At 39.9% G+C, this 12,802-nt stretch overlaps 1 protein-coding gene across 1 annotated transcript in view; it reads left to right on the top strand.

Moving 5' to 3' along the window:
* TENM1 (teneurin transmembrane protein 1) overlaps positions 1-12,802 on the top strand; it is a 642,971-nt gene that overhangs the window by 588,934 nt on the left and 41,235 nt on the right. The gene's annotated exons all lie outside the window — the stretch shown is intronic.

Genomic DNA, 12,802 nt, shown 5'->3' with positions numbered 1-12,802 from the left:
TGCGGCCCTTAACTTAATTTCAGGGATTCAGTAGGAGACGGGAGCCATTAGGCCCTGACACCACTGAACGATTCCACCCGTGACGAGTCATAATTACCTCTTGACACTCTCTCTAACCCCTTGAACCTCAAATCTACACTTTCTCTTCCTTCTCTCTCTTCTCCACCCCCCTCCCCCCCCCCCCCCCGGCCTGCAGGCCTGACCGACGATGAGACCGAATTTCACACCAGCCCCGTTGAGACTTTGTTCAAACAATGTTCAGGGCATGAATATCCCCCAAAAATGCACCCAAATACTCAGAACACTCTGGGCAGAGCATGCCTCGGTGGCGTTCCTTCAGAAAACTCACCTGAAGGGGTACACAGCCCCCACCCTGGGGAACAGTCTCTTCCCCGAAGGCCACTATGCCAATCACTCGGATGAGAAAAAGGCCAGAGTGGCAATAATGTTTGCCCGTACAATCCCTTTCATATGCACAGACCAACAAGCTGACCCATGGAGCAGATACCTTTATCTAAAGAGGACAATAGCTTACCAGACATACACGTTCGCATGCCTTTACAGCCCCAACCAGAACTAACATACCTTTCACACAAAAACGCTCATGCCGTTGAATTGTTTCCGCGAAGGCCTACTGATTGTGGCGGGAGATCTTAATCTACCCCTAGACCCAGACAGGAGTCCTCATGGGGAGAGTGCTCGATCCCACAACATTGTATTCGGTCCTAGGGGAAGGCTCTTTGGAGACTGGGACTGACAGACTGTTGGAGAGCAGCACACCCAGAAGACCGGGACTTTTCGTTCTATTCAGCAGTGCACAAATGCTACAGCCACATAGACTACATTTTCATAGCACAGGAATTCCTCACACTCTTACAAAGGGCTGACATGGGAATCATTGGGAACTCAGACCATGCCCCAGTGACTGAACAGATACGCTCTCCTTTACACAAACCCAAAGAGCGACAGTTGAAACTGAATGAGAACCTGCTGACGTGGCTGGATGACACATGCTTAGCAAGACAGACATTGACTCAATACTTTGATGCAAATGACAATCCAGACATGCCCCCGCTAACTTCCTGGGAAGTGCATAAATTCATAATTAGAGGGCACTACGTAAAGGTAAGCACACAATGCAAAAAGGAACACACACTCAAATTGACTGCCTTAAGGAAACAGATAGCCAACCTAGAACACACACACAAACGACAGCAGACAGAGGACATATTCCACCAACTGACAGAAGCGCACAGGCAACGACGAGATCTCCTGTCCCAGGCCCTCCTCCAAACCTTGGAAAGTCTTCAAGGTTTTGCTTTGAACATTAAAATAAGACTTTTGGCGCGTCAGCTTAAAGACTGAAGGAGAGCAAGCCATATACACAAATTCAAACCTCGGGGGAGGGGTGAGACGAGACTCCCAGACGGTATACAGCGCATGTTCGAGGACTATTACACCAAACTTTACAACCTAGCCCAGTCTCAAAATGGAGACACTGCCCTACAATACCAACGCGCGATTTTAGAGTTCCTGGATCTAAACGTTGACAAGAAATTAACCCCCGAGGAACAGGAGCAGCCTTTAACAAACAAAGAGCTCAGAACAGCGCAGAAGCTATCTAAACCCCACCGGGCCCCAGGGCCAGATGGGCTCCCACTAACATATCTGCACACGTTTTGGGACATACTTCTCCCGAAACTCTTAAAGGGTCTCAATACGATCCAGAGGCCAATTCCCTAGGGACACTCTGGATTCTTTGATTATGGCATCCCAAAGGAGGACAAGGATCCTGTGACTTATGCTAGCCATCGTCCCACCTTACCTTAACTCGGACCTCAAGCTATTTGCGAAGGCTATGCCCCTGCAAATCTCCAAATACCTTCCCTACCTGGTACATTCGAACCAAGTTGGATTCATCCCAGGGAGGGAGAGGTGCGATAATACGATCAAGGCCCTCAATCTTATTCACTTGGCCCGGTCGACCCAGCGAGAACTGTTCCTCCTCTCCACGGACGCCAAAAAGGCATTCGACCGGGTCGACTGGCAATACCTCGCGAACACGCTTAAGCACATGGGATTCGGACCCCACCTGTGTGCCTGGGTGCTTTCCCTATACACAACCCCCACCGCACATATAGGCATAAATGGAGCTCTCACCTCCCCTTTGGATGGGGGCATAACGAGGTTCTCCTTGGGAAGCATGGAATACCGTGTTGTAGCTTATGCCGATGACAAGTTGTTCTTCTTGGAACAGCCGACGGCCTCCCCCCCAACCTTTTGGCACTCTTCCAAAGATTTGGAGCTATCTCCAATCTTAAACTGAACATGGACAAATCAGAGGCTTTACACCTGTCCCATAATCGGGACGCACTCTCACACCTATGCTCTCAATACCCAATCCATTGGTGCAACGTCAAGCTTCGATACTTGGGAATCTGGCTCCCGAAATACCTTACGCAGCTTTACTACCACAACTACCCACGCTACTCCAGACACTACAAGCAGACCTACAAAAATTGACCCCCCAATACCTATCCTGGTTTGGCCGCATTAATGCAGTCAAAATGAACATTTTACCCAGGATACTTTACCTCTTTCAGACCTTCCCCATAGCCATCTCCAAAGCTTTTTTCTACTCAACCTCGACAGTGATCCGCAAATTTGTTTGGAATGGCCGCCCTATGCGCATCCGGAGGGCTGGATTAGAACTCCCAAAAACAGCCGGCAGTGCAGTGCTTCCCTCTATCGAGACATACTACCATGCGGCGCATCTGTACCGACTAGTAGACTGGCATGTACACCAACCCACAAAACAATGGGTAGCAATGGAGACTGTACAGTCAGAAGGCAGGATTCCTTCAAGATTGTGGTTAGATAACACAACAACCAATGACCTACGCACAAAAAACACTTGGATCAATGCAATCTGGGGGTCTGGAGGACCCTTCGATACCAAAGGCAATTCACCACCGCACCCACACCTCTCACACCCATAACCAATAATCCTGACTTAGCTGACGGCCTCACCCCAGGTTACCTGACTGGCTTCCAACTGACAGACTGGCTATGCTCAAGAAACTGACAGAGCTCTGCCCGGATAGGGATCCGACCGCTCTAGAGCAATTCCAATATCACCAAATTAAGTCCTATTACCAGACAATACCGGGAAAGGGACACCTGCATAGGCCTCTCACGGACTTCGAACACCTCTGCACCACCAGTAAACACCTCTCACGGGGAATCTCGACCTTACACACTATACTCATGAAAACAAAAGCCGTTGATACCTCTGTCGGATACACAAGCATATGGGAAAGGGACACAATGACGATTTTCACCACAAAGGAATAGGGCCAAAATATTCACCCTGATGCACAAATGCTTGATCAGCTCAAAATACCAGGAACTATGCTACAAACTGCTCTCACGATGGTACAGGACGTCGGACATCTTACACCACTTGCACACTGGGATCCGAGACACATTTGGCGATGTGGCTAGGAGGTGGGAATGAATATCCAAATATGGTGTTCATGCCCCTCCATTACCCCCTACTGGGAAATAATCTGCATCAAAATCAATGAAATCACTGGCACCAAAATTGCCCTCCATCCCCTACCATGCTCCTTCATCACACTACAGGAGCATGGTAGGGGATAGTTACATAGTTACATAGTTACATAGCTGAAAAGAGACTTGCGTCCATCAAGTTCAGCCTTCCTCACATATGTTTTTTGCTGTTGATCCAAAAGAAGGCAAAAAAAAAACAGTTTGAAGCACTTCCAATTTTGCAACAAGCTAGGAAAAAAAATCCTTCTTGACCCCAGAATGGCAGTCAGATTTATCCTTGGATCAAGCAGTTATTACCCTACATTGAAAGATTATATCCTTGAATATTCTATTTTTGCAAGTATGCATCTAGTAGCTGTTTGAACATCTGTATGGACTCTGATAAAACCACTTCTTCAGGCAGAGAATTCCACATCCTGATTGTTCTTACACTAAAAAAAACTTTCCTTTGCCTTAGACGAAATCTTCTTTCTTCTAGTCTAAACGCATGACCTCGTGTCCTATGTAAAGTCCGGTTTGTGAATAGATTTCCACACAATAGTTTGTATTGGCCTCGAATATATTTGTATAATGTTATCATATCCCCTCTCAGGCAAAGTTTTTCTAAACTAAATAGGTTTAAATTTGTTAACCTTTCTTCATAGCTGATATGTTCCATTCCTTTTATTAATTTTGTAGCCCGCCTCTGCACTTTTTCTAGTGCCATAATATCCTTCTTTAGAACAGGTGCCCAAAATTTCACAGCATATTCAATGTGTGGTCTTACCAGTGATTTATAAAGAGGCAAAATTATATTCTCGTCCCGAGAATGAATGCCCTTTTCCATGCATGACAATACCCTACTGGCCTTGGCCACTGCTGATTGACATTGCATATTGTTGCATAGTTTGTTGTCTATAACAATTCCCAAGTCCTTTTCGTGTGTTGTTATCCCTAATTCGCTTCCATTAAGGGTATACGTTGCTTGTGTATTCTTTACGCCGAAGTGCATAACTTTGCATTTTTCAACATTAAATTTCATCTGCCATTTGAGTGCCCAGTCCTCCAGTCTATCGAAATCCCTCTGCAGCAAAGTAATATCTTGCTCACATTGTATTATTTTACAAAGTTTTGTGTCATCTGCAAACACTGAAACATGACTTGCAATGCTGTCTTCAAGATCATTTATAAACATGTTAAATAGAAGGGGTCCCAGAACAGACCCGTGAGGGACACCACTTGCCACCTCTGTCCAGCTTGAAAATTTACCATTAACGACAACTCTTTGTACTCTGTTTTTAAGCCAATGTTCTACCCAAGAACAAGCATTTTCATCTAGACCGATTTCCTTGAGTTTGAACACTAATCTATTGTGTGGAACTGTATCAAATGCCTTGGCAAAGTACAAATAGATCACATCCACTGCAACACCCTGATCTATACTTCTACTTACTTCTTCGTAGAATGCAATCCAGTTAGTTTGACACGACCTGTGCTTCATAAAACCGTGCTGATTTTTGCTGATAACCATGTTCTTCTCAAGGAATTCTTGAATATAATCCCTTAATAATCTTTCAAATATTTTACCAGCCACAGAAGTTAAGCTCACAGGTCTATAATTTCCAGGCAAGGATTTTGAACCCTTTTTGAATATAGGAACCACATCTGCCTTCCTCCAATCCTCCGGGATGGAGTGCAACATGTAGGAAATCATATAGGCGCTGACAACATATAATAAATCACTGACCCTCCCACTGCTCAATGCTGCTAAGTCCCTATACCCACTCTTTGGAAGTGCCCTGAGGCACCCACCCATCAACAATGGGTTGCAAGACTGGAAGAAATATTCGCTATGGAAACACTGACCGCTGACCTTCAGGGACGATCATATAAATGTGTTTTGACCTGTTTCCCCTGGTGACGTATGTCTCAAACATGGGACGTGGACAACCTAGACGTCTCAGTCCTAACACCCCATAGGGACTCTAGCCAATCACACCAGGACAGATGGAGGCCCAAATGATCTGGTAGCTGACCGAGTGATGGGGGAGGGATGGTGGTACTGTCCTCTTTACCCTCCCTCCCTTCCATCACCCTAACTCTTACCCTTTTACTTCCCACTAACCCCTATCCCCTACACACCAGAAACATAAAAAATACATTAGGATTTAGTACTCTCCCCTGACTAACATTACACTACGCTGAGATATGTAGAATACTAATCTTTTACTATTTTCTATACCTGAGCCCTCACTTAAAAGATGCAGCTGAATCGTTAGCTTGACGACAGAAATACAAAGACGGCTCATACATAGAACCGAAAAGCTTGACACTACCTGGACTGATACCACTCTGCCCTCATCAAATCCTCTTAGGGGGTTCTGAGAAACAATGGCTAGCCTACACTGAAGCTCATAATGCACCCAACTACCCCACACGCCACAGATTACGCACCAACACTGATACATAGTCTAAGAGTAAGTGTTCAACATCATAAACATTAGTTAGGGCACTGGTCCATGGGATACATCTTGCTATATAGTGTCGTTATGACTTGTTGAATGCTTTACCACATGCATGGCTGCATACCCAAAGCTGTACGAAACTTGATTGTTACTGTTACGGACTGTTTTTGGTTTCTATTCGGTTCCATTTGCTTCACTGTGCCGACTATACAAAATGTTCAAATAAAGATTGTAAAAAAAAAAAACAACCTATTCAAGACTAACCGGTTTAATTATGCCTTTGAGCACCATCGATTAAAAGCATAAAGTTAATTGGTTCCCAGATTTTTAGAATTTTTCCCTGTTCCTATCATTGGGACTATAGGCATGTTCTGGTCACCACATCATTAACAAAATTAATTTTACAGTGCATGGAACTCCAATGTTTCCAATGTTTCAACTGCCATAAGGCAATATACCAATGTTTCAACTACCATACAGGGGTAGCTGCACTTGAGAACTGTGTAGATTATAATTCCTATGTAGTGTGTCACATAAAACAATGCCTACAGTGGCATACTATGATATATATATGATGTGACATGATATATCGGCTGATTAGAGCTGTAGAGAAATCACTGCCTTAGAACTAGGAAATTTCAAGTGTCCTTGAACAAGACAGCTAACAATATATATCTGCCTACCTCAAATCCTCATAGATTGTAAGCTTGTTTGAACAGGGCCTTCTTGACCTCTAAACATCCCCATTCTATAACTGTAAAGCACTCTGGATATAAATGATAATTATTATCACAATAATATCTGATAATTTAGTAGATGTGACACAGATACACACATGTACACATCAGTATACATGGATGTGCGTAAAAATGTCAAATATTCCACTGTTTACTTTATTCTACGCAAAGTCGATTTCAATATTCCACTACTTAGTCAACTATTTTATGATATGTAATGATATAATTATAAGAAAACTATATATTATCACATTATAAATATTATATATTGTACATTATATATATATATAGATATATATATATATATATATATATATATATATATATATATATATATCTATATATATATCTATCTATATATATATAGATAGATATATATATTATATTTATTTTAGATTATATCATCTAAAAGAAAACACAGATATACCTGTGACTTTTACTATTAGATTGCCTTTATTTTAGGTATAGAAATTACAAATTCCTTTACGATTTCCGTTCACTAGCACTTTCATATTTCATACTAACACAACTAAAAATGTTTTAGATTATTTTTCTTTATGCAGAAGGAAAAAAAAAAAGCTATGACAGTTTTATTACAGGGCATGTTCAGGGATACGGTAAAAGCATTAGTGCAGTTAAATTCACATACATCCCTCCCTTTTGGGAGTTATTGCTATTCAGTAACTAGCCTTTGACATTCTTAGTAGAATGCAAGTGAGGGCTGTACGTAGACGATAGATAACACACTATGGTTCTCAGAAATCCTATTATATATTTTTTTTATCCAGAAAAGCAGCAATATGTGTCAGCATTCCCTGCATATGTCCTGTATGTTCTCTTGTCTTCTAAAGACATTGAGCTGTCGATTTATCTTTCATCCGAGAAAATGGTCCTTATGTTTGTACTGAACTATTAAAGTAGGCAGAGCATCAAAATCTTCCTTGAGGATGGCAGCTGTAAAGAACTGAAAGGGATGTAAGTAAGCCTGACACGGACAACAGGAAAGGTTTCGTAAAGGAAAAACACAGTCTGGCTAAAGATATTCTGAACACCTTCAAAGTGTTTTTTTTTTTTGCAGAACAAAATGTATTTGGTCCAAAGGCAGAACTTAACAGTCAACTGCATGTGACATAAATAGCACAGATCAAAATAAATAGGATTCATAAACAGAGAGTATTCGGCAAGGCCTTTCCAATGTTTCTAAAATTTAGTTTTCAACAGCTATATAAAAATATTTGTCTTGTCATTTCTTTAAGCAAATGGACTTCAGAAAAATATGGTGCTTACTGACTGATATGTTGCCAAACTTCTCATACCTAAGTCTAGCAGATAATATGGAAAAACTATTTAAGAGTATGTAAGAATTGCATTGCATAATTAAAGGGACATTATAGTCACCCAGACCACTTCAGCTCAATGAAGTGGTCTGGGTGCCAGGTCCCCCAGGTTTTAAACTTTCAGAGAAACTGCTATGTTTACACTGAGGGTTAATCCAACCTCTAGTGGCTGTCTTCCTGACAGCCGCTTGAGGCGCTTCTGCGACGCTGGATGCAAAAATCGCATTCAGCGTGCAGAACGTCCATAGGAAAGCATAGAGAATTGCTTTCCTTTGATCTGTTTGAATGCGTGTGCAGGAGCTGACGTTGGCGGGAGAGGAGAGGTCACCAGCGCCGAGGGAGCCCGGTGCTGGATAAAGGTAAGTAACTGAAGGAGTTTTAACCCCTTCCCTGAGGGTGGGGCGGTCCTAAGGATGATTTAGTGTCAGGAAAACGAGTTTGTTTTCCTGACACTATAGTGATCCTTTAAGTGTCTCCATGTATCTAAATACAATGGAATTACCACCAGCAAATAAACACTAAGAAGATGTTCATGAGGTAGTATTGGCAAAAAAAAATTATTAAGAATTACATGTAATCTACTCACATTCTACAAATGTAACTATTGCAGTGTACAAATAGAATCGCACTGTTAGTTTTTATAATAGGTACTCTTAAACCTGCAGAGCGCTCTTGGCCTCTAAGGTTAATGTAGGGATTATGGATTCTAACATCTTCTGTATCTTTCATTATTTAAACACTTGTGTCAAGTATATTCCCTTGAAACTAGAGAATGTTATCTGTTTTAGACTTAAATCATGTTAAAAAAAAAAAAAGAATATACTAACAATAAAGCATGGGATTGCTACTTTAAATTAAAATGGAAAACATCCACTTTAATTTGCGTTTTTTCATAGAAGGGCTCTTATCAGAAGAGAATTTAATAGAAGCAGAACACAATCAAAGCGAGACGAGGATTGGAGTGGACTTTTGTAAATTGTTTATGAGTTTGGACAGTGTACAGCAGACTGTTATCCAACAAAAAGTGCCAGAGGGCAACTTCATTTTATGAAGAAGAAAATAGACAAAATGTTCTATTCATATTTAGAATAACATGTTTTGGATATTATTGGATTTTATTCATTTGCATCGACAAGACAGGCACACAAAAAGAACAAGATTATTACATTTCGCTTCGTTTTTGTGTGTGCTGGGCCATCTTGTTGTCTTCAGAAATCAGTTATCACATAATCATATAATAGTAGACAGTGATCCATAGTCGAATTCTACGGTTAATCCTGGTTAACTTTGAATATTTACTGAAAATAAATATTTTATTTTTCTGTTAGTTGCACGTCAGTCGTCTATGTATAAAACAGGCCATCAGAGTAGGGGTATAAAGTTCCATTGATGGCTAATATGATGCTTCTCACCAAATGACATGCAATCATATTTTACCGCTTTGTTGTTTAAACCAATATTTCACAGTTGTTGTAGTAATAATAAAAATTTAACAATACAAATCGACTATTTATCTTAGTGCTTTATTTTTATCTGCTTTACAAAAACTTTAAATATACAATTAACACATTGATCTAATAACTCTAAGAGTTTCCAATGTGAATGGGTTTGACAAACAGTGATTGATTTCCAAAGCTATGTGTAGGCTTATTTTTATTGCTAACAAAATTGAAATCTATAGCCGTTGGTGATCAAATAAGCAGAAGGTCAGTGTTCATAAGTGCTTTCTAATATCATGCATAGATTGGTTCAATAAGGCGATATTGCCAGATTCCTATCCTATGAAAACTTTCAATTAAAAGAGTACTATTGTGGATATATATTATAATGCATAATTATTTCCTATCATATTACATAAAATATAAAAAAAAAATACATTTATGGTACAAATAATACTGTGTGTTTTGTAAATAAACACTGTAAAAATTATAGTTAATCAGGCAATATAAAATAGTTCTCAAAATGAACACTAGTTACCCCAAGAGGCTTCACAGTATATCACTTAAAGGGACATTAAATTTACCAGAACCCTAACAGCTTAATATTGTGGTTCTGCTGTTTTTAGCATGTCCCTGTAGACTTTTCAATGTAAACACTGTCTTTCAGAGAAAAGTTTACATTGTTGCCTAGTAGCAGACATTCGGACGGCCACTAGAGGTGCTTCCTATTTCAGTGATGCACTTTGTGGTGCACCTGCATTCAGCATCTCAAGGTTCTCAATTCTCCCTGCAGAGCTGCATTGATTCAATGCATATCTATGAGGAGATGTTAATTGACGCACTGCTGCATTTTGCCGCACATGCGCAAAAACCTCACAATGCTTTCCTATTAAATCTCATGGAGGAAGGGCCAGCCCCAGCAAGACTGGTGCGGTGATAGAGAAAAAGTAAGTAAGGTACCTTTTAAGTTCACAGAGGGGGGTGGTCACCTAAATATATACTCCAGCACTACAGTGTTAAGAAACATGTTTGTATTCCTAACACTATAGTGTTCTTTCAAAGGGACACTATAGTCTCAAAAACAACTTTAGCTTAATGAAGCAGTTTTGGTGCATAGATCATGCTTTTGAAGTTTCACTGCTCAATTCACAGCCATTAAGGAGTTAAATCACTTTTATTTCTGTTTATGAAGCCCTAGCCACACCTCCCCTGGCTGTGACTGACACAACCTACATGAAGACAAAATGGTTTCATTTTCAGTCAGATGGAACTTTTTATCCCCTGTTCTATTAATTGAACTTCAATTACATACAGGAGGCTTCTGCAGGGCCTAGCAAGCTATTAACCATGCAGGAGATAAGACATTCTAATTAAACAGAATTTGCAATAAAGGAAATGTAAACATTAGATGAATCTTTGAAGGAGGTGTGTATAAACAAAGTGATTTAACTACTAAAATGCAGAGAAGTGAGCAATGATACTGCATCGGGCTTGATCTATACCAGTGTTTCCCAACCCAGTCCTCAAGGCACACCTACCAGTCCAGGATTTAAGGATTACCCAGTTTTGTCTAAGGTGTTTTTTCTTTTTTTTCTAAAAACACCTTAGACAAAACTGGGTTATTCTTAAATCCTGGACTGGTAGGTGTGCCTTGAGGACTGGGTTGGGAAACATTGATCTATACAACAAAACTGCCTCATTAAGCTAAATTTATGCTATATGAACACAATAGTGATTAGCTATGGGGTGAAGTCAAGTCAGCTGCTCTGTTCATACTGATCACTCTTGTCTAACTTACATAGTTTGCAAATACAAAAAGATAAGTCCTGCGCTCACTCCCATCACTCCTGGGCGGCAGCAATGACCACAGTACACATCAGCCACCATACATATAGTAAAAACCAAAGAAAAAGTTACCTGGTTTACCTACCAATCAGGAAAATGTTTTGTGAAAAGGGACAGCATAGTGAAGAGGGTGGGTTAAAGGCCTTCATTTTCTCCCTTGCATCCAGTGTTTTTCATTTTATTAGCATGCTTGCACATTTGGTGTTTGTTGCGCCATTAAAATATATATTTTCAGTTTTGGGGAGTAGTAAGTTTCCATTTTGTTGATTGATTAGTTGCTTTTTTGGAATGAGAATGGCTTTTATTTAGCACACAATTGTTTTTAAACAGCCCAGCAATCTCAGCTATTTTATTTGGTATATCTTTTGTGGCATGTAAGATAAACTTACCAAAGGAACAAAGAGCTCTGACCTTTGTGACATGCCTGGTTTCTCCTTAATTATAGAAACAATTTAATATACAGGCTTAAAGGAACACGAAAAGCAATATAATCATGTCTTGCTGTAGTGGTTATGGTGCTAGGAGTGCCTTGGCAATCCCCTTATAAAGGTAATCAAACAGTTTTCTAACTTTTTATTTCAATTCCAGCTATGAGGGGGTAGGGAGCATGCCTAGTGGATCCCATGTATGAGCTCAAACCACTAGCAAACAGTTTGACTACTTGCACCAAGGGGTCACCAGTGCAAACTAGCACCATAACACTGCGGTGCTTGGGGTGTTCCTTTAACTGTATGCCATGTTTATTTCTTAGTAAGCAGTAAGTTGCCAATATATAATGTATTTACGATGCAACAAGAATAATAGTGGAATTTGTAAGCTAAAACTAAGAAATGGAGATATAGAGAAAAAATACTGTATTGTATTCCCTTGTGTTATTGTTGTATGTTCAGAACTTTTTCTCTGTAAAATGTATTATTTATGACCATGTTTATAGTCTATTTCTTCAAATATTTATAAATTCTACTTTTTTATGTCTAATATGTTATTACTGTGACAGAATCGTACATTTTAACAAGTGCTGTATAAACAAAAACAAGGTTTAGAGTGCAAAAAGCTTACAATATAGATACATATATAATCCTGCTGTTAGCCTAAACTATTCTAATTCTAATTTTATTTATACAATATACTTTTTTTTTTTGTTTAGTGGACTTCTCCATGAGCTAAACAAGCAGACTGAAATGAGTGTGGCTCCAATGTTTGCAATAGTTCAATCTAAAAGAAACCACATTATTTGCCATGGGAATATATAATGGAAAAATATTCACACTTAATATTGACACTAAATTAAATATTTAGTAAATGTTTCTAAACTCCGCACCTAGAAACAAGACCTCTAGACCATCTTCACAGTGGTTTTATAGCTGTGTTGGAATAAGTGAAAGTGTGTTTGTGTGCTTTATTTCAGTACTGAAGAATAATATTTT

Source organism: Pelobates fuscus, chromosome 9 (genome assembly GCF_036172605.1).
Source record: "Pelobates fuscus isolate aPelFus1 chromosome 9, aPelFus1.pri, whole genome shotgun sequence".
NCBI classification, from domain to species: domain Eukaryota; kingdom Metazoa; phylum Chordata; class Amphibia; order Anura; family Pelobatidae; genus Pelobates; species Pelobates fuscus.
This window is presented reverse-complemented; position numbering and strand designations above follow the sequence as displayed.